Source organism: Aedes albopictus, chromosome 3 (genome assembly GCF_035046485.1).
Source record: "Aedes albopictus strain Foshan chromosome 3, AalbF5, whole genome shotgun sequence".
In the NCBI taxonomy this organism is placed as follows: Eukaryota; Metazoa; Arthropoda; class Insecta; order Diptera; family Culicidae; genus Aedes; species Aedes albopictus.
In genome coordinates, this window is record NC_085138.1 from 55337499 (window position 1) to 55361109 (window position 23611).

Consider the following 23611-nt stretch of genomic DNA (forward strand, 5'->3'; position numbering starts at 1 on the left):
TTTCTTTGGCTAAGTTGTGGCCCCTGTTTCACTCGACAATTCGTTCTTTGACATCAAACTTCTATCTCTTATCGTTTTCTTGCCATTTCGATTTAAACGTCGCATTTCAGATCAGAAATTTGCAATCGTCATGGAAAGCACTTTTTTGCGCACTGTGCCGCACATTCAAATCAAAATTACAAGAAAACGATAAGAGTTAGAAGTTTTGCATCAAAGAACAAATTGTAGAGTAGAACAGGGGCCACAACTTTGCCAAAGAAAGAATTTTAATTTATTACGCATGTTTTAAAGATAATGGTCATGAACAAATAAAAACACACTATTTTTAGCAATTTTGCTTTAGAAAACTTAGTTATTCAGCTAAACCAATCGGTTCAAAGATGCCATTTGATAGAAAATTCAATAATCTTTCGAATAAGCGTTAAAAAACTGCGATAAGTTTGACCTTTTTAAAGTTTTAGCCAGTTAAGGCAATAAGAGTCAAAAACATGGGGAGTTCAATAACTACGTAACGGTTGAGATTTGACCATATGCGTAGAACATTTTTTTCACCATTTATGGTACTCTATCACCCTTTAAAAAGTTTGCACTCATGAACCTAACACCCTGTATACATTAAATTGATTAGATATTAACCCTCGAGCAGTCGCGTCTTCGACTACCTGCAGCGACGCCATGCTCACGTTGTATACCACAAACGTGTATTTTTCATGGCGCGTGTACTCAGTACACGACGTGACCGCTCCCGGGTTAACTTTACTTCAGTGCCTAGCTTATAGTAGAGTACCTTCTTCGTTGGTCTCGGGGTGATAGGGGGATTAGGGGCATAATGGACACCCGGGGCGAAATGGACACCCCTGTTTTTGCCGAAACCGTTGACTTTTATGTAAAACTTTTAATGCATAAGTGTAAAGGAACAAGTCATTGTTCTATTTATCGAAAGTACCATTTATATTCCTTCAAAAAAAAAAACAAAATATCATTGAAATTGAAGTAGGTTTTTCATATGGTGGATTTCTTATAATTTCGAGGCAGCAGTAAATAAGGTATTATGAGTGTTTGAGTGTATCCACCATAAAAACAGATGAATCGTTAGCTTATCTACATGTATACGCAGATTTAGCAATGGATGAAGTATTATATTTTTGATCAGAACTTACTCAAAATAGCAATTTCAATGTTGTAGTCGATTCGGGGCGAAATGAACACTGGCAATTATGAATGGATGTACGCGCGTTGCATACTGTTAGGCGTTTTAGAGAGTTTAGAAAAAATCAATCCGATTATTTTAGCCTAAAATTTATTTAATTAACTTTGATGTTATGTAAACTCGTCTAAGATAGAGTATTATATCTGTGGTATTAATCTCCGTAGGCAAATTACTTAACTGGTCGATATCATAAAAGATACAGCATAAAATATGCTGGGGTGTCCATTATGCCCCGATGGGTGTCCATTTCGCCCCGTACCTTTTCTGCTAGCCCCAAAAAACACACGTTTTATAATTCATTATTTCTTCACAATAATGACATTCTACGTGTTGTAAATGATTGAAATACGTAGGAAATAAGTTAAAGTTGTAAGACAACTGATAATATGTTAAGTTTTTGTCTGTTATACAGGCCTAACATACTCATTTGCTTAGGGTGTCCATTATGCCCCTAATCCCCCTAATCCTCTATAAATTCCCCGAACGTTTAGGATTACCAGGTCTTCGTCAACCGCGTGCAACCAATGAAGTAGCTGACCCCTACATGGTTCTCTGATGAATATTATTTTCGAAGTTTTTATTCCCACATTCGCACTAGGCATCCAGCCCACTGAAATCAGCCGTATTTTGTTTCATACAGTATTCGCTTCTTTATATACTTGATACAACTCGTCTGTACAACACAACACTAATTTCCCACCAAGAATTTTCCGGAGAACTTTCCTTTTACGTGACCTTAGAGGATCACCGGAAGAATCAGCGTCTTATAGAGAGCGAATTTCGTTTAAGTTTCCAAGTTACAGGGCCTTAGCTGGTTACATCGTCTGTAAAATGCCCTATTTGCAGCTCCATTACGCTAAGAGTTCCAAGATAAATCAATTCTTCAGCAACTTCAAGCACATTCCCATCAAGCTATACTTCTGAGCTAACATCACTAGGCCTAGTGTAATGTAACAGTCATTGTGAAAGCATGATCTTGCCAAATAGGGTATTGGTTCCCTTCTTAAGCATGTGGCTCTCATTTTCATCCTACGAAAAACAAAAGATTCAATCGCTGTTTGTTTTGTTTCTTATTTTTTTGTATTTTTTGTTAGAGGTGAAATAACAAAACGAATAGAACGGAATCATTCGGTGCCGTAATCGCTTGTTTTCGAATAGGATGAATATGGGAGCGTGAGATTAATGATGGCACAAATACCCTACCTTTCTGTCTGGATTTTTTTTATCCCTCCAGGGTTCTCTCGCGATTCTTTATGGTATGTCTTCAAGGTTTCCTCCCAGAATTATCTCAGGAACATATCTTGAGATCACCCCCCCCCCTCAGGATTCTTCTTGATGGATGTATGACGGGGTTTTTCCCAGAGCTTCTACATCGATACCAACAAGTTGTCTTTCAACATTTTTTCCAGAATTTTTCACCAACTTCTTCAAAAATGTATATCTGGGTTTCCCCCGACATTTGTCCTGGGATTTCACCAGGGATTTTTCTAGAAAACTAAGCAAATTACTATCGCGATTTTCTATGATTACTTCCTAAATTTATATAGCTCGAATTTCTTCAAGTATTAATTCATATATTTCTCCCGAGAATTCATCAAGAATTCCTCCAATTATTTCCTCCGGAATTCCTGCGGAGACTTCTCCTTATGCTTTTCTACAGAATCCCACCAAGATTCTACCAGGAACTTCTCTAGATAATTCTGCCGGAATTTCTTCCGGGATACTATCCAGGATATATCTTGAGATGTTTCCGAAAATTCCTCACGAGAATCCTCCAGTTATTTCCTCTGGGATTTCTCCGGGGACTTCTCCTAATACTTCTCTACGAAATTCCACCAAATTTCTACCAGGAACTCCTCCATATAATTCTGCCGGAATTTCTCTCGGGATACTTACATACATTTATTTGTTCAACATCATTAAGGACACACTTGTTAGAATCCCAAAATGTCCGCCACAATGGCCGACATTGGCACCTACTCACGATTTCGAGCGCACAAATCTCTTCGTAAACAAAACCAGCGCATCTCAGCTTTTTATTTTAGGCTTATTACAAATGAGCAAGAACAGAATAATAAAATCCACTATTGTTTGAAGCTTGCTTCTTAAGATTTGTGCGTCTGAAGTTTTAATGCACTGTTGAAGCGAGATTTCAAGACGTTTGTCTTTAAAACAAGACATAATCAACAGTAGTACGCCACAATTCTCGGTTTGTGGCTGCCGCTCTGCATCCTTGGTCGCGCCCAATGCTCGCCAGGACGCGCTCTACCTGGTCCGCCCACCGTGCTCTCTGCGCTCCACGCCTTCTTGTGCCAACCGGATCAGTTGCAAACACCTGCTTTGCTGGGTTGTTGTCCGGCATTCTTGCAACGTGCCCTGCCCACCGTATCCTTCCGGCCCACCGTATTCTTCTGCACACCGCCGAAGATACTCCTTAGCACGCGTCGCTCGAAAACTCCGAGTGCTTGCAGGTCCTCCCCGAGCATGGTCCATGTCTCGTGCCCGTAGAGGACCACCGGTCTTATTAGCGTTTTGTACATGGTGCATTTGGTGCGTGGGTGAATCTTTTTCGATCGCAGTTTCTTCTGGAGCCCGTAGTAGGCCCGACTTCCGTTGATAATGCGCCTCCGAATTTCACGGCTCACGTTGTTGTCAGCCGTCAGTAAGGATCCGAGGTAGACGAATTCCTCCACCACCTCGAAAGTATCCCCGTCTATCGTAACATTACTACCCAGACGGATCCGGTCGTGTTCGGTTTCTCCTGCCAGCATGTACTTTGTTTTTGAGGCATTCACCACCAGTCCGACATTTGCTGCTTCGCGTTTCAGGCGGGTGTACAGCTCTGCCACTGTTCCACATGTTCTGGCAATAATGTCCATGTCGTCCGCAAAGCACACAAATTGTCCGGATTTTGTGAAAATCGTTCCCCGGCTGTTGAGCCCGGCTCGTCGCATCACATCTTCCAGAGCGATGTTGAAGAGTAGGCATGAGAGTCCATCACCTTGTCACAGTCCCCGGCGAGATTCGAATGAACTGGATAGTTCACTCGAAATCCTTACGCAGTTTTGCACACCGTCCATCGTTGCTTTTATCAGTCTAGTCAGCTTCCCAGGAAAGCCGTTTTCGTCCATGATTCTCCATAGCTCTGCGCGGTCGATACTGTCGTATGCCGCTTTGTAGTCGATGAACAGGTGATGCGTTGGGACCTGGTATTCGCCATTTCTGGAGGATTTGCCGTACGGTAAAGATCTGATCCGTTGTCGACCGGCCGTCGATGAAGCCGGCTTGATAACTTCCCACGAACTCATTCGTTCTAGGTGACAGACGACGGATGATCTGGGATAGCACTTTGTAGGCAGCATTCGAAATAGTGATCGCCCTGAAGTTCTCACATTCCAAATGGTCGCCTTTCTTGTGAATGGGGCAGATTATCCCTTCCCTCCACTCCTCCGGTAGCAGTTCGGTTTTCCAGATCCTGACTATCAGCTGATGCAGACAGTTGGCCAACTTTTCTGGGCCCATCTTGATGAGTTCAGCTGCGATACCATCCTTACCAGCTGCTTTGTTGGTTTTGAGCTGGTGAATGGAATCCTTAAGGCTCAAGCATCCGTCATCATTTTTTGGAAATATAAAAGCAGTTTTTTCGCTGTTAATCAAAACAATGACCACGAAATTATATTCACTGTATTCTATTCTTCATATGGAATACAGTGAATCCATTTTCGTTGCAAAAATGATTGATTTGAACGAATAAACTGCTTTCAAATATATGATGATGACGACGATTTCAATGACGAATGGTTCAACGTTCACTTCCCTCAGCGTGGGAGTTGGTTCGTTTTCGTCGTCCGCTGCACTGGCGTCGTCGTTTCCTCGGTTGCCGTGGGCTCCCTTGCTCACGTTCTCCACGCCGTTCAAGTGCTGATCGAAGTGCTGCTTCCACCTTTCGATTACCTCACGTCCGTCCGTCAAGAGGCCTCCGTCTTTATCCTTGCATATTTCGGCTCGCGGCACGAAGCCGTTGTAGGATACGTTGAGCTTCTGATAGAACTTCCGTGTTTCATGGGAACATCACAGCAGTTCCATTTCTTCACACTCCGCTTCTTCCAGGCGGCGCTTTTCTCCCGAAAGAGGCGGGTCTGCTGTTTCCGCTTCTGTTTGTAACGTTCCACGTTCTGTCGGTTCCCTTGCTGCAGCATTACCGCCCTCGCTGCGCTCTCCTCCTCCAAAACCATTCTGCACTCCTCGTCGAGCCATTCGTTCCGTCGATTCCGTTCCACGTACCGTTCCACGCTGCGTGGTTGATGGCTGCTTTCACTGTACTCCAGCGGTCCTCTAGAGGGGCCTCATCGAGCTCGCCCTCGTCTGGCAACGCGGCGTCGAGATTCTGCGCGTATGCTTAGGCGACATCCGGTTGCTTCAGTCGCTCTAGGTTGTACCGTGGCGGTCGCCGGTACCGTACATTGTTGATAACGGAGAGTTTTGGGCGCAGTTTGACCATCACCAGATAGTGGTCGGAGTCGACGTTGGCGCCACAATAGGTCCTGACGTCGATAATGTCGGAGAAGTGCCGTCCGTCAATCAGAACGTGGTCGATTTGAGATTCCGCCTGCTATGGTGATCTCCAGGTGTAACGATAACTCCCGGGATACTATCCAGAATATATCTTGAGATGTTTCCGAAAATTTATCACGAGAATCCTCCACGCATTCCTTTCAAAATTCTTTAATGAACTCTTCCTGGGATTCTTCAAAGGTATTCTTTAGATCTCTCTAAATATTCCTATTCGGATTCCTCCGTGGATTCTTCCCGAGTTTATTGTTTCAAACATTTTTTCATTATTATTATTTTTTCGTCCAAGGCTACTTTTATGGACTTCTTGGAAGGTTTTCTCGAAAATACACCAGGAAAGTTTTTTTTTCTGAATTCCTACAAGGATCACCCCTGCGGCTCTTCCAGTGGTTTTCCATGATTCGTCCTGAGACCTCTCTCATATTTATTTTAACCTATCTTACAAACAATCTTTGTGGATTACTTCTTAGTTATTTCAGGAGTTTTCAAAGATTTCTCTGAATACTTATCCCAGCAGAATAGGGGTTCTCTTTAGTACTTCTACAAGATTTACAACATGAAGGACTTTCTCAGATTTTTCCAGAGATATGGATGTATGTGATGGATATTTTCAAGAATCGAAACTATCAGCAAACGAATTCTACTGGTATCTACACTACAACTTATGAAATCTCAAAAGGTGATAAGATCGGTTTAAAAATGTGATAAAATCGAGGGTAGACAGAATCGGGGCAGGCAAAATCGGGGCGTGTTATAATCGAGTCAAGACTGTACATATTCTTCTGAAGTATTTCTTCATCTCATGTAGGGCCTACTCAATCTCATCCAGTATTACTTATTACACTTCTTGGAAGTTCTAGCGTAACATTTGAAAAATGCCTATCAGAAAAATGTAAACAAACCTGATTTTTCACTATTCCTATCAATATCTACCTAACCTACCCCATTATACCTTAACCAATGCTTCAAAAGCACTTTTACCTGTATTTTAAGATAAGGGCCTATCTTAAGTCAAATATTTTTAGGGCCTCAATGCTTTCAAAAGGGCCTTAACTGAAAATTGTTTTCCAAAACAGATCGGCCTTTTTTGTAAATTTAGGTTATTTTTCGCATTTTGTATTAATTTTGAATAGATCTTCAAATTTCCTTAAATTTTTGATAAAAATAAATTCAATATAATTAAAATTAATAAAAATTGAAGAAAAAATTAAAGGGCCTAACTTAAATAGTCAACGATACAAGGGCCTGCATAAAAAGGCCTACATGATTTTGAGATTCGTCAAAGGGCCTATCTGCCGAGCATGTTAAAAATGTTTTTTGAAAATTTCGCTATAGTTTGATGCAAATAATGCCCGGAATCCTAAAGCAGACCTCCATGCGTGTCAATGGATGGAATAAAACACTGAGAAAGGTCTTTCATTTTTAAATAGGATCAACCAATCTAGAAGGAAACCTCCTCATGAAATTTTCTCAGTGCTGACGTTTTGCAGATAGGTCTTTTTCAAATGTTACGCTAGAGTTATCAACTTTGTTGATCGTGTTCCTGGACACACCTTTATTGTTACCATTTAAAAAATCTTCCTACTGGCTACCATGATTGTTTTGTTTGGAAGCAAATTTCCTTGCCGGTCATTGCAAATGACGGGCACTGGCGCAGTTTTGGGCCGCGTACCTGTTGCATAAAACCTCCGCATATCGTTCTGATCCATGCTTTCTTGCGCTTCAGCAGTTCCACTTTCTTGGTGATGTTGGTTCTTGCTGCGATGGACTCGTTTCTCCTGTGCATCCAGGCACTCCTCATCCAACCAGTTGGCGTCTCTGAGTGGTGTCTATCACATCTGTCGCTGTTGTTGACACTTTCTTAGCTAAGCTTATGCTGTTTTCTTGGCCACAATATAAACCGATTCTTCCTAATGCATGAACTCATCACATTCGCAGAAACTCAATATAGCCTCCGTTTAAGCTGAAGTCAGACAACAAACTTTCCGATAATCATACGAGACGGCTGGCCGGCCCGGCATTCAATTCCGGCAAACTAATCTCGTCTCCGTTTGTAGTAGCCATCACGTCTCATTCTGCTTACCACCCCAGTAGGGCGATACTGAAACAAACCGCCACCAGAGCCGTCACTAATTGCGCATTCTTGGAAGCTTCTCCCAGTTCCAGAATTGGGGGCTGGTCATGTACTGTGTGCCTGACTAACTGCGGTGCAGGTGTCGGCGGCAATGGCCCAGGTCACCCCTTTTTTGCAGCGTTGCTAACTCTTTCCCTCTTTCTTGTTGCATACAAGGTGGGTGCGGAGGTGCGTGGTTCCGATTTTATCAAAATCAGTAAATTTATTGCTTTCGTCCAGTTTTGGACCACCGAAACTACCGCGACGACTATCGCGCGTCGCGGTGTGCATCATCGAGCGACCATTAACGATGCATGTCCACTCCTGTCTGGATCAAAAGTTTTACTTTTCTTTAGGTTGTTTGGAAAATTTGCGTATGTACCTGATGAATCTTAAGTTCTCCATTTGAACTTTGTTTAAAACAATTCCGATTCCATTTCAACATAAGGTGCCTGATAATCTCTGAACGGAAGCTAAGAAATTATCTTGAATCGTACTGGGAGTAGACACTTTCAGAGTTTCAGAGACACTGAGAGTTTCATCTGTCAATAACCATTTTTCAGGTGTATATCGTGTGGCACATACGGAGATACTCTATGCCCAAGGAAATTTGCCTAGGAAATTTTCCTTACGAAAAGTTCCTGGGCCGACCAGGAATCGTTGAATACGTATGTCAACCTTATGTTTTCATGCCTACTAGAAACCTTTTTACCTAAATTGAAGATACAGTGTAATATTTAAGTTCCTTCCACTCTATTAGTGTAAAAAGTTATGAAGAGTAACAATCTTTTTTAGGAGGATGGATCCCCATTATTAGCTGTCTTTATTGCGTTACACACCACATCCCTCCCACTCCCCCCTGTTGTGACAGCGGCAGCAGTCAGTGGGTGCCAAATTTGTCATTGCAATCGCGAACAATCGACCATCAGCAGACCCTCGTACGTATTTGCTGAACTCGGTCTTCCCAAAGCTGTTGTCATCCCCTGTGTTTAACTTGTGCTTGTTATGGTGGGGACTTCGGTGTGAGTAGGTGGTATCCAATTATTCATTGAATGATTGTTCGATTTTCGGTTGACTTTCATTTGTGTCATGCGTCTGTTGTGAGGCGATGCTTCAACAATGCGCTTGAAACTGTGTGACGTATGACACGTGACAAACGGGACCTACGTGGGAAGATGTGGGTACGTCGACAGCAAAAATTTGCTACGGACGATTGGTGACTTCGATGATGAAAATTTCTAATTAAAGCTAAGCTGAGAGTTTTCGTTGTTAAAGTTAGTAATTTTGCAATTGTTGGAAATTTTGGAAAAAAAAATGTTCCTAAAAATTACATTTTTAGATCACACATTTGGAGAAAAATAGCACAGTCATGTACAATTTGTACGTTGTTAAGGAGAAACTTCAGAGAATACAAACATGGCTGCCACAATGGCCGACTTGGCCCCTACTCACGTTTTCAAGAGCACCAATCTTAAAAATTCGTAAACAAATGCTCTCGATTTGGAAAAGCTGCCTTTTTTTGCAAGTGAGCAAAGCCGGGATTAACAAGTGCGGTTTGGTTCGATGCTTGGTTCGTCAGATTTGTGCCTCTAAAGTTTGTATGCAAAATTGCAATGGGATTTCTTGATGTTTCACCTTAAATTCTCATTTTTCAGAAATTTACACATTTTTGCCATAGTTAGCAATCAATAAATATGTAATGCGATTAGGTATTGACCCAGTTTGTTCGGCTGACTTGGACGTTAGCCAAGAATCTTTCCTACTCAATGCAGCAAAAGCAAATATGCATATTATATGCAGAGACGTCACAACCCAAAGTCATCCTCCGAACAAACATTAACAGCAATTTTCCCTTCAATTCACTTTGATCCACTGAACTTTACCGCCTCACGTCTTTTGTGCATTATCGCACACTTTCTTCTGGCCACCCATCGAATCGGTTAAGGTCACTCAATAAATTATCCCGACGAAACGGCCATTTACGGTCGCCGCCGCCACCGCAGCCATCGATATCCATACCATTTCGCTTCGCAAATACTGGTGCAGGCGATTCGACGTCCTTGCTGATAGGCAACACGCGACCATTCGTCGATTCGTCGACGACGACAGCTGCTGATGATGGTCGCTATACGCCAAAAGGAGTGCGCACTAGTACCTACTATTTTTCTTTGTCAATGACTCTAGTCTAATCGTGCAGAGCGAGTACGACCGCAACCCTCTCGTGTAGGACATTTTTGTTCCTTTAGTAGTGGTAACTGCGAATGCTTTACTTCAATTAGAAGTGCCGAATAAGGACGTTGCCTTACTACGAAGGTTTATTCTTTGATCCTTTCTTCGGCTCTGTCGAATTCAACGATAGCAGATGGCTTTCTGGCATATCATCTGTTGGGCGCTATGTGCGTGCTTGTAGGTTCATCAAAGAGAGCCGAACTAGCAAGGATGTGGTGTACGCTGGAAGAATCGCAAGCAGACACCAACACAACAATTTTCAAGTAAAATACATTGTTACACGGGAAGTAAAGTCTTAAAATGATTTAATATTATTAATTTTATTTTTGAACTTGTTCAAAACTACAGATCTTGGGCATTTTTCTAAATATTCTCAACGAGCAACTTCAATAACATATCACCGAGTTATGAACTATTTATAATTGTATGCTTTTCACTTTTACAATAAAAAACTACAAAGATTATCCGAATGTCGGAATAGTTATTCAGGTTTTCAATAACATTACAAATACCAGTCTAATGTAGAATTAAATAAAATAGTTTATGTTTTAACATTTTCATTTGTTTTTTTTCTTTCAGGTACGTATACACTTATCCACTGGATGATAACAACTATTTATATTGCCGAAAACCTTGGGGCCTCAGCTTTCATAATGATTTATCAAACATAGTCGTAGCGAGGAAAAACGATAAAAAGCGGCTTTTCAAAGAGGGGCACCTCCTTAAAAACAGCGTTACACTAATTCAAATGCTTATATCTTTGCTGTTAATCCATATAATTACAATCTTCTTCCATCATTGGAAACCGCCAACACTCACCTTGCTAGAAAAAATATCGAACATAGTCGTAGCAAGGATAAGGGCAAATGGGGGGCACCCCATTTATGTGTTCGCCAAACATATAAAAAAATATATCAGCCCCGTTTTGCAAGCAAATCATGATTTTCTTTCACGGTCAGAATCTTCAGGTGAGGTACTTCCAAGAAAAAATGCAAATCATGGACGAAGCTAGGAAAAACAGTAATAAGGGGCAATTCTTTCAAAATCGTCCAAAAATTTCAAAAAATCATAACTTGACCATAAAGTAACAAACAATAAATTTTCTTGCGCCAATTAGAAGCTTAGAATCGTGCATTATCGAGAAAAATATCACACATAGGCGTAGCCAGTGATATGGGCTCGCAAGGGGCAGAGCAATTGAGTACTCAAATCAGTACATATAATCAATATTCTATACTAAATTCTCAGTCATCACATCTAAATTTATTCTTTCTTTTTTACCACTGTAAGCCACCAGAACCCACCTTGAAAGGATTAGGCATAGTCGTAGTAAGGAAATAATAAAGGGGGGAGAGGGAGAAAGGTGACTTTAAATATTTTTCAAAAGTTGCCGCTTTGCAGGTAAATAATGAGCGATTCCAAGCGACAGCATCAAAATTAAGGAAATTTTTTAATTCATAATTTTCTATTGAAGTGAAACTTTGCACAGTTTTTCAGCTCCATCTAAATCGCCATTTTTCGATATCAAATTTTTATTTTGAATCACGACTAACTTTTTAAAAGGGTTTATGCGAAAATGGTTCAAAAATATTCAAAAATCTGCACAACCAAAATGGTTCGTTCGATTGCTATGAATTTTTCAGCAAAGTTAGATAACTAAATGGTGATTCCTAAGAAAATATACACTGTAAAAAAACATCTTTTTTAACTTTAAAAAATATCATTTTTGTCACAAAAACTCAAATATCTCAAAACCCTATCTTTTTACCAACGTAATTTTTTTAGGGAAGACGGTCCATTGTATTAGCAATCTACCATACAAATTTGGTGATGGTAAACTAATAAACAAAAAAGTTATAACATTTCAAACATTTCACAATTTTCACATTTGGTAAATATTTTTTTCTGTGTAAATTATTTCGGTCCGAAATCGCAGTTTGATGCTGATTTTATCGTTCAGCAAAGTTAGATAACTAAATGGTGATTCCTAAGAAAATATACACTGTGAAAAAAAAATCTTTTTTTAACATTAAAAAATATCATTTTTGTCACAAAAACTCAAATATTTCAAAACCTTATCTTTTTACCAACGTAATTTTTTAGGGAAAACGGCCCATTGTATTAGCAATCTACCATAAAAATTTGGTGATGATAAACTAATAAACAAAAAAGTTATGACAATTCAAACATTTCACAATTTTCACATTTAGTAATAACTTTTTTTTTAGTGTAAATTATTTCGGCCGGAAATCGCAGTTTGATGCTGATTTTATTGTTAATGGCATTGCGTGAGTAAAACAAGCTGTTTTTATTATGTATTATGTATATTATATGTACAGTAATGTTCCGATTTTATCACGCCCTCCGCGCATTGGTCGTTTATTCATTAATTTGCTGTTACATTTGAGGACAAGTGTTTTCCCTCTTCTTCAAGATGAATGTTGAAAGCGTGTTTTGCAACGTTAAAAATATTGAAATGGGTATGGATGTTGAAGTATATTTCAAAGCATTTTTGAAAAGGGGCGTGATTAAATTGTTTAAATAGATGTCGCTCATGGTACGGTGGCATGACTCTCTGCACTTAGCACTTCTGGCAATTTCTCAGTTGTCGTTTTCGAAATTTTCAAACTTCCTACGCCCTGCTTTACCGATGATATACAGATGGCTCGTTTGTCAAAGTCTAGACGGCAGGACGTGCAAATGCGTAAATTTGTATTCAATTTGGGCATAACCAGTCTCTTTTAGTTTATCTATGGTGCTTTCGGTGAGATTTCGTAACTCTTTTGAACATTTTTTTTTCATCAAACGGTCTACAAGAGAGCGTTGAGTTGAAGACCTCTGAGAAAGCGACTGATCATGTTGTTCGTTAGATTATAATAAACAAAATCACTTATTAGTTTTAACTGACTAGTTTGGTGTTGTTTGCTTGCCTGAAGAAAAAATTTAATATAAAATTTTTAATATCCATAGCGGTAGTATTTTTTTGCTTTTTCGTGAGCATTGGTATGGTATGTAACACAAACAAACGTAACACTGACGAAATTTTCATTGACCACGCCTTTAACGATCATTTTGAATCTTGGTTGTGGCTTCCATAACCAGAAGAGTGCCCATCGTTTTTCTTTGCGTTTGACGTTTCACACTAGCGCCTTCTGATGACGATATTGCACAACGCAGTGTTTCGTGAAACATTTCCACCAGGTGATGGTAGTGTGAACTGGGCGATGGATTTTCACGAAAATTGTTCTAGGCGTTTCGTCTGTTTGTCTGTGGTATGTACCTCTCATGTATTTGTTGTTGTTGAAGTTACTCGCATTCTTCCGATCATAAAGTCTGTTCTCTAAGAGGTAATTTTTTTTTTTGCAGATCAACTAGACGTATACGCGTATATATTAAACTTTTATTATGCAGCTTTCGTCTTAAAAATAAGTTTAATTCCATTTTTCTTATGATCAACAGCTTTTCAACACTATCAAGGGATTTTTTCACCAGTCACGTACAACAAAAAGTATGACACTCTCAATATTTTTGATCATAACACTGGATCGCGTCTAAGGGAGCATCCATTAAGTACGTCACGCTAAAATTGAGAATTTTCAACCCCCCCTCTCCCTTTCGTACGGGTTTTTCCTATACTTAATACATTGCTTGTCACACTTTCACAAACCCCCTCCCCCCTAGGACCGTGACGTACTTAATGGATGGCCCCTAAGTTTCAAATATAAACTATAGTAATTATGAATAATCAAACAAAAATATCATGAAAACAACTTGTTTAGTTCAGGTGGTAGCCTTTACAATAAAATCAGCATCAAAATATATTTTTTTTTTGCTAGGTTTCTAGCTGCACTCTGAATAGAGTTGAAACCTCTACACTAGACCCGAAGATAGAAAAGAGTACGTAATCTTTCAGAAGCAGTTTGCCAGCCGTACGCGGAAAATGATATCCATTAAGACACTGTTGCCTACTGACTCAGAAAGTTACGGTAGAAGGTTGGAAAGTTTTCAATTGGTCAGTCAGTCAGGATTTGCCTATGTAGTGTTATGGTCACACGGTTTGTGTTTGTCTTCTTGTTTGATTTTGAGGTATGGTTCAATATGTTTTTTTTTCTCGTGAAGTCAGTTGTCGTATGTTTGTTTTTTCCATCGAATCAATCGAGCCCTGTATGTTAAAATATAGTCGATCCTGTGTCAAATTATTTTCTTGATTTCGCTAATCGTTTTCTACTTCTCTGTGTTCCTCTCTTGTGTCCTTAAATTGTGATCAGTTCAAAACCCACAGAAACATGTAACTGAACTTCTGATATTTTTCTGTTGGTGTCATAATACCATCTAAGAGTTGAACAAAAATACGCCAAGTTGGTCAGTTAATTGCAATAAAATTTCAAAATAATAAAGATTGCATGTCAACTATTATGTATTCATCCCCCTACAAATACTATGAAAACTATTAAAATTCGTTCAATTATCCTACATAAACCATGTCATTTTCTCAAACGTAGCCTAGAAATGTCAACCTAGTCATACACAAGTAACGTTGTTCAGTAAATAAAAAGCAGTCAGTTTTTGTCCAAAATGTCACGTCGAACGCATTGACGTCAACAATGCGTTTAAGTGTTCGCATGTTAGCTTCGAATCTATCAGCACAATTAAGTGCTGCAAATCTCCTTCCCACTATTAATTCTTCGGTCGATTTTAATTGCTTTATTTAAAGAAAATATGACCAACTAACATTGTAAAAATTCGAAAAAAGCGACTCTGACATTAATTAATTACTAATCCAAATCAACCGAGAAACGTGGGAAATAGAGCCCAAACAACATTTTGAAGTCAGTTGGCTGTAAAAGGTTCCAAAACCTGTCACAAATCCTATAATACTTTTATTAGGATTTGTAACGATCTTCAAAACCTTCTTATATCCAACCGACGTGGAACTATTGCTTGGGAATAGACTCTACTGAGCCCCGGCGGTTCCTCCGTGTTTATCGAGCATGTCTGATGCATATGATCAGCCATACTCCATCTGCAGTAGTCGGTTCGTGATGAACCGTTGAAGTGTTAAAAAAAGGTGATATGTTTCACTAAAGAACACTACATTACAATAACCAAAATGAAACTCCTTCACTTTAATACCGTCAACCCCTGCGAACTTGGCCAGGGAATAAAATCAGCATCAAAATATAACTCTCGAAATAATTTACACAGAAAAAAAATTTTTTTTTTTTGTTACTAAATGTAAAAATTGTGAAATGTTTGAAATGTCATAACTTTTTTGTTTATCAGTTTACCATCACCAAAATTTTATGGTAGATAGCTGATATAATGGGTCATTTTCCCTAAAAAATTGACGTTGGTAAAAAGATAGGGTTTTGAGATATTTGAGTTTTTGTGACAAAGATCATATTTTTTTAAAGTAAAAAAAGAAAGTTTTTACAGTGTATATTTTCTAAGGAATCATCATTTAGTTATCTAACTTTGCTGAAAAATTTATAACAATCGAACAATCCGTTTTTGCTGTACAGCTTTTAGAATATTTTTGAACTATTTTCGCATGCACCCTTTTGAAAAGTTAGTCGTGATTGAAAATGAAGGTTTGATATCGAAAAATGGCGATTTAGATGAAATTGAAAAACTGTGCAAAGTTTCAGATATTTTTGAAATGGTCGCTCAGGATCGACTGACATGACTCCGTGGAATTCCTCTAATGTCTTTCTTCCACGATAAGCATCTTGAGACGATGAACTTTATAAGAATAATAATACAATACATAGGCGGAGCTAGGGAAATAGTAATGAGGGGCAGCATCTAGAAAAATACACATAACATGCACTATTTATTTTTCTATTACCAAATGATCTTCTGAAAATTGGATGGGAAGCTAGTTTTAGGTGTTCCCTAAACCTTCTCATTTCTTTCACAAATCTTTATGCCCATTTTCGTGTTCAACTGCGTACTGTGATCATAGAGAAGCGGTTTCTTAGGAAATACAGGCAATGAATTTCCTATGCATCAAGATAGGCCCATATATTCCTACTGAACTGCAAATAGCCTTTTGGTAAAAAAAACATTAAAATAACACAAAAAATAGACGAAGTTTAGAAACTAGTAATAAGAAGCAACCACTTCAATCATTTACTCCTACGGAAGACATAAAGAATGGAAAAAGAAGTTCAAAATTTAAAAAAAAGGACTCTTAAAAAAATCTTTAAAACTCTTCCAGCATTTCCTACTATGATTTCTGTTGAAACACCTTCTATGAAATCTCCTGAAGTTCTAGGAATTCCTCCACAAATTTCTTCAAGAACTGTTTGTGGGATCATTCAATGCAATATTCCATGGATTTTTCCAGAAGTTCCTCCAGTGATTTCTCCAGGAACATTTTCAGAGATTTTATCCAGAAAACTCAGCTGTGATCCGTCAAGCAATTGCTTGCAACTGTGGTTCTACCAGCAATTCCTTCTAGGACTCCTCCAGAAATTCTTACTGTAATACCTCCAGGAGTTCTCCAAAAGTTTTCTCGTGGGATTTCTTCAGGATTTTTTTTCTAGGATTAAGCATGGCAATATTCCGGACATTCTTATAGAAGTTCCTCCGATGAATTGTCTAGAAATTCCTTCAGAGATTTTATCCAGTTATTTATCATGGTATTTCTCCAGGAGCTCCCCGTGGCCTTCCTCCAGAAATTCCAGCATGGATTCCTCACATACTATTCCTGTGATTCTTCCAATTATTCTAGCTTAGACTCCTCCAGAATTCCTAACTGTGGTTCTTCAGAAATTCTGCTAGGGGTTCCTCTAGAGCTTTCTTGTTGTGATCCTTCCGGGCAATCTTCCTGGAATTCTACTAAAAATTGCTTCGGTTGTTCTGCCAGGGATTTCTTCAAGGACTCATCCAGGAAATCGTCCAGAGATTTTATCCAAGAATTCCTTCAGTTATTCTAACTACCGTACCTCTAAGAATGATTTTAGTGATTGCTTTAGGCATTTATCCTGGCATTCTTGCTGGATTTTTCCCGGAAAATCTTCCTGAGATTTTTCAGAAACTTCTCCTGTGATTCCACCAGGGCCTTGGGTCTGCTCTGTGGATTCCTTCAGAATGCCTCTACCAGTTCTTTCAGGGACTTCTCGAGATATTTCTGCAGGTATTTCTTCAAGAAATTTTTCTTTTGATTTTCCAGACATTCTCGATCTTTAGAAATTTCAGAATGGTTTCCTCCAGTAATCTCTAGGATTTCTGTTGATATTTCTACAATGGTACACTCCAGAATTCTTCTAAGATTTCCTACAGTGATTTTACCTAAGATTCTTCCAGAAGTTCATCCGGTGATTCCTCCAGAAATTTTTATCCAAGAGGTTTTATCTAAAGATTTTCCATTAAATTTCTCATGGTATTCCTCCAGGAACTCCTCTTAGCCTTTCTCAAGCAATTCCAGCTGGATTTCACAAGCAATTTCTGCTGTGTTTCTTCCAGCAATTCTTCCCATGACTCATCCAGAAATTCTTACTATAATACCTCGCGGCATTATTCTAGGGATTCTTCTAAGAATTTCTCCTGGGATTTATCCCAAAAGTCTCTTGCTGGGATGATTTAACGCTAATTGCGTTACGCAATCATTATAGGATTCTGAAATCTCTAGAAGAAGTATTTCGGGAGATAATAAGTCTCTGAAATCCCATCCGAAATGGCTGGAGGTGTTCTGGAGAAATCCATAGAGGAGTCCCTGAAGGAATCGTTGGAGAATTTTTTGGAGGAATTGCAGGAAGATTGCTCGAAATAATCCAGCAAGAATCCTAGCATTCTATGCCAGGATGGGAATTACATACACCAGTATAGTGTATTTCGAAAGCCGATGTATGAACTTGTATGAACTATGAAGTGTCGCATGACAGCATTGAATCATTTTCAAAACATGGTCTTCGAAACATGATTCCGGAAAATCGGTAAACGGATTCCAAAATACCCAAATATGTTCATATGCTACAAGCTTCAAAATCATGAAGCCTTGTTTATTCATCTTCGAAAAATAGGGTTTGTGTGCTAGTAGTGGACCCTGCGCCTATAGTGGACCCCCTTCAGAAAAACTCAAATATAAATGCCCAAATCAACTGTTTCCAGGCAACTTCCATCGGGGGAACGTCAATTACATTGCTACACTGCAGTTCCTGGCAATCAAATGATCCAGTGGCCGCAACAATCGGTAATTTTAACTATTTAATGAATGTAAACACTCAAAAGGGTCCACTATACGAACACTCAGGGAGGGTCTACTATAGGCACCGTCGGCGGCGTGACAGCTAACATGGAAATCAAATGGGGGGTCCACTATAGGCGCCAGGATATTTGTAAATAATCCTATACTGGACCCTGGTGGTGTCCATTATAGGCAACATCGATGCGTATTTTCAAATGCGTATTTCACTGGAATAATTTATTAAAGTTGTATGTTTGACGGTCTTAACATAAAGAGGGGACGTGAAACTTGTTTGAAAAATCCACTTCGGAACAATCCACTGCCTTAACATAGCTAAAAAGTCGCAGAAGTAAATTTCGATGACTTAGGGGGTCCACTACTAGTACCCAAACCCTATACCGCGGAACCGACGGCACCAATTTTCGTGAAATCCGCATATTGATTCCAAAATGGACAAATTATTTCGAATATCAGAAAAATAGCTCGGAATGATATATCAAAAAAAATCAAGAAATTTGAGGTGTCGTATGAGGCACTGAATTATATTCAAAAATTGACCCCGGAAGCGGTTCTTCGAAACATCCGTAAACCTGGTTCCAAGGCACTTAAGTGACCGGGATGAAATTTTAGACATATTTTTCTATCATTCTAGTTCAATTACGTCTGGGGCCGTCCATACACCAAGTGGACAGAAAAATCATGGTTTTTGACTCCCTCCCCCTCCCCGTGGACAAGAGTGAACTTTACATTGACCCCTACCCCCCTCCTCCAATGTCCACGTGGACAAAACTAAAAAAATCCCTTTTTTTATTTTTTTGAAAATGATTTTTTTCTTAACCCTCTAATACCCAACCCCGCCTTTAGACGGGGTATAGTTTGAGCATTTTTGTAATTTTTGCTTCGTGGAAAATTAAAATTTTTATATTTTTGGCTGATATTTAGGACTGTTTTGTATATCTCAAAATGGGTTTTGGTGTATTTTAAAGTGTATTTACATTTTTCAAAAATCATTAAAAATTTATGTTTTAGTCACCTTTTAGAAGTAATTGTTTATTTTGTATTGAATCGCTACAATTATCATATTTTAAATTTTTCCCAAATCATTCTACCCTAGTTTAATAGTTTAAGGGAATCGAATACACTCTAAAATTATTTTCCTTACAATTACACGGAAAACAAAATTTTCTATGAAAAAAAATTTAAATAAAATTATGTCAACAATAATCATAATATCTCAAAATGTTTTCATCTCGAAAAATCCGTACCCCAAATAGGCTTCCAGGAAAAATATAAAAGTGTGGGGATGTTCAAAAATAAAAATTAGAAAAATCAAAAACTGAAATTCACGAAATCGAGAAATATAAAAGATTCATCTTCCAAAACATGTTTAAATCGATTTTAGATGACGAAAAATGATATTTAGCTCAAAATCAAAAATTTGGGTATTAGAGGGTTAAGCAATGTTTTATGTATAGTTTATAACTTAATGAATTATTCTGTAGTTTTCGCAATAGGTACAAATATTTTTTTTTTATTAAATAATTGCAAGGGGAAACACCCTTTGAGTTACTTCTTTTAAAGTCTTCTAAAAGAAGTACAACATTATTTTTAATTGCACGGAATGTTTTTCTTTCCATGATTGTCATAATTTGTTGAGAAAATTTCTCCAAAAGGTCTTCCCATTGTGAAATCCTCCAGAAATTCCGCCGGAGATTCTTTCAGATGCTTTACTGGGAATTCATAGTGAAATTTTTTAGGGTATTTCTCAAAGAGTTTCACCTAGAATTCCTCTAGAAGTTTCATTAGTGATTTCTTTAGATACCCCACTAGGATTTCCTCTTAGGATTTCGCTGGGGGTTCTACGGGGAATTTTTTCAAAAGTTTTTCCGGAAGTTGCTTCGGGATCTTTCTTTGATAGGGAATTCCTGTAATAGTTTCACCGGGAATTCCTTTACGAGATACTATTGGGATCACTGGGTACACACTAAGAAAAAATTACCGACTTCGGTAATGTTTTACCGAAATCTCAACCGTTAAGTTCGGTAAAGCTTGCAACTTCTACCGATCTTCATAAGTTTGACAGATAAACGATAACATTTGACCGAAATTTGGTATTTTTTTACAGAATTTCGGTAAAAATCCATTACCGAACGCTCAGCGGTTGAGATTTCGGTAAAACTACCGAACGCGATTAGCTGTGTTCTTCTGTATTTTTTTCTGGCAAATCTTCCTGAAGCATCCCAGGGAATTCTGTCAGGAGTTTCTCTCGGAAGTTCTCCAAAAGTACCTTCGTAAATTCTTCTTAATTTTTTGCTCTGATTTTTCTGGAAGATCCTCCGCAAAATCTTCAAAAGTTCCTTCGAAAATTCCTGAGGGAACTTTTGTGGAAGTTTCTTCAGAAAATCTTTCGAATATTTTCCGGGATATTTTTTTAGGTATTCTTCTAAAAGAGAAATTTTTTGGAAGTTCTTAGGAGAACTCTACCAGATTGCATCGATCTTGTCGTAGAGTCAGATGTCAGTCCTATATCTTTGTTCTTCGGTAACAGACGGGAAGAAGGCAACTCTCATTCTAGGACTGTAACAACTACGAATTTGTGCGACTCGCTTGATGCTAATACTAGCTAATGCTTATGGTAAGTTCCCATGAATATTTTTCTGAAATCCATTAAAATTATCTCCTGGAATTTCATCTTGTAACTCCTGACTTTTTTTTTTAATTCCTCAGGATATTTTCCAAAAGTTGCTCCGGGAGATGCTTCGGAAATTTTTTCGAACATTACTTGTTATTATTATTTGTTTCGTTAATGTATCTTTGTTTCCTTATTTTTATATCAATGTTGTCCACGTGGACATTTGACAGACCCCCACCCCCGTCTCCGTGGACAAGCGTGGACTTTTCTCGAACCCCCTCCTCCTCCAAGATGTCCACGTGGTATATGGATGGCCCCTCTGAAACTAAACTTTTCTCATATCGAAATTCACTTTTCCCAATATGGAAAATTCCAATGACCCATTTTTATTCCGGAATAACTCCGGAACCTAGTGTTCAATTTTTTACGAATTCGTTCACGAGTTTCTTTGATGAGTGCTTTCAGGAATCCTTGTAAAACTACTGCAGGAATTTATAATAGAATTCTTGCAGACGTTATTTCAGGAGCTCATCTTGGTTTCTCAAAATACCCACCTAAATTTCTCCAATGAATTTAGGGATTTTTGATCATTTTTTGCAGGGAATCTCAAAAAAAGCTCCAGATATTCTCATGGGAATTCTTCTAAGGACTGTATCGGAAATTAACTATAAACGTTCACAATTGCCTGAAAAATAATCTGTTCAAAATAAACCTAACTTTATTTTTGGAGATACTATTTAAATCTCTTAAATAAAGAATGGCAGTTCTGATTTTCAAAAAATAATCATTTTACTTGGACTTTTATCTCAAAGATTGCACATATGTTTTTAAAATTTTGGACACCTAAAAATTTAAAATTGCGAAAACTGTGGGAAAATATTCAATTTTTTCACTTATTTATGCGCAAATATATTCTTTTCCAGAATGCCTATGATAAAGGAAAATTATTTTAATCAAGAAAAATTCCCTCCGCAGTTTAGGGCAATTCTTAAAATTGAAAAATAGGCCTTTTTTCGAGGAACTCATTTTTTAAGCGTCTTCAAAGAACGATTACGAAAATAAAAAATACATGAAGTTGTACATTTGCATTTTTTTCGATTGGGTATGTATTTAAATCTATTGAAGAGGTAGTTTTACCAGAGAACGGAATTTTATAACCTCAGAAGATATTTAAAACAGAGCGTCTAAGTTCGACCAAAAAGAAGGTGTTTTTTTGGGATTGATCATATTCTTAATGTTGGAGGTTTTTCTATCCAAAATAAGATTTTTTAAAGTCGGTATTGAGTTATATGTTGTGTGTACATAACTGCTAGAAGTAATCATTATTTTCCAGAATTTACCCCGTACTTTATTTTTTTCGCTACAAAAAAACGTTTCGAAAACGTTTAAAAAAATAAAAAAAAATGCAGTTTGTGCAGATTGATATTTTGTGTGCTATACTCATAGAACCATATTTTCAATAATACTAAACATTTTCCATATTTCTTCAAGCTGTTCTAAACTTAACTATATTGTGAAGATTTCATAGAAAAACCGGAATAAAAATACCAACCGTGCTTCGAGATAGAGCATTTTGAATGTTTATAGTTAACTAGCTGTCCCGGCAAACGTCGTACTGCCTGCCTACTGTGTTTTTTGACACACCGCTCCGAAGGGACGTCCCCCGCAATGTCATCTGTATGGGAGCCCCCCGTTCCAGAGACCGGAGAGGTCTCACACCAAGCTAAGAACCTTCCCAGGCCTCAACAATGCCCACATACAAAATTTCACACCGATCGGTCCAGTAGTTTTTGAATCCATAACGGTCAGACAGACAGACAGACAGAAATTCATTTTTATATATATAGAAGATAGAAGAAGATATATATAGATTGATTTTCGATACAGTCCTTAAGGATTCTTTCGGGAGTCTCCCCCCTTTATTATTTCCTTACTACGACTATGCCTAATCCTTTCAAGGCGGGTTCTGGTGGCTTACAGTAGTAAAAAAGAAAGAATAAATTTAGATTTGATGACTGAGAATTTGGTATAGAATATTGATTATATGTACTGATTTGAGTACTCAATTGTTCTGCCCCTTGCGAGCCCCACTGGCTACGCCTATGTGTGATATTTTTCTCGATAATGCAAGATTCTAAGAAATCCTCTTGGCATATATTCAAGGAACTTCTTTAAGCATTCCTCCAGCCATTTCGGATGGGATTTCAGAGACTTATTATCTCCCGAAATACTTCTTCTAGAGATTTCAGAATCCTATAATGATTGCGTAACTCAATTTGCGTTAAATCAACCCAGCAATAGATTTTTGGGATAAATCCCAGGAGAAATTCTTAGGAGAATCCCTAGAATAATGCCGCGAGGTATTATAGTAAGAATTTCTGGATGAGTCATGGGAAGAATTGCTGGAAGACACACAGCAGAAATTGCTTGTGAAATCCAGCTGGAATTGCTTGAGAAAGGCCAAGAGGAGTTCCTGGAGGAATACCATGAGAAATTTAATGGAAAATCTTTAGATAAAACCTCTTGGATAAAAATTTCTGGAGGAATCACCGGATGAACTTCTGGAAGAATCTTAGGTAAAATCACTGTAGGAAATCTTAGAAGGATTCTGGAGTGTACCATTGTAAAAATTTCAACAGAAATCCTAGAGATTACTGGAGGAAA

At 38.3% G+C, this 23611-nt stretch overlaps 1 protein-coding gene across 4 annotated transcripts in view; it reads left to right on the forward strand.

Annotated features, from left to right (window-relative positions):
* The window catches only part of LOC109411331 (tyrosine-protein phosphatase non-receptor type 9), a 272596-nt gene that overhangs the window by 190911 nt on the left and 58074 nt on the right, over positions 1 to 23611 (forward strand). The window lies entirely within an intron of this gene.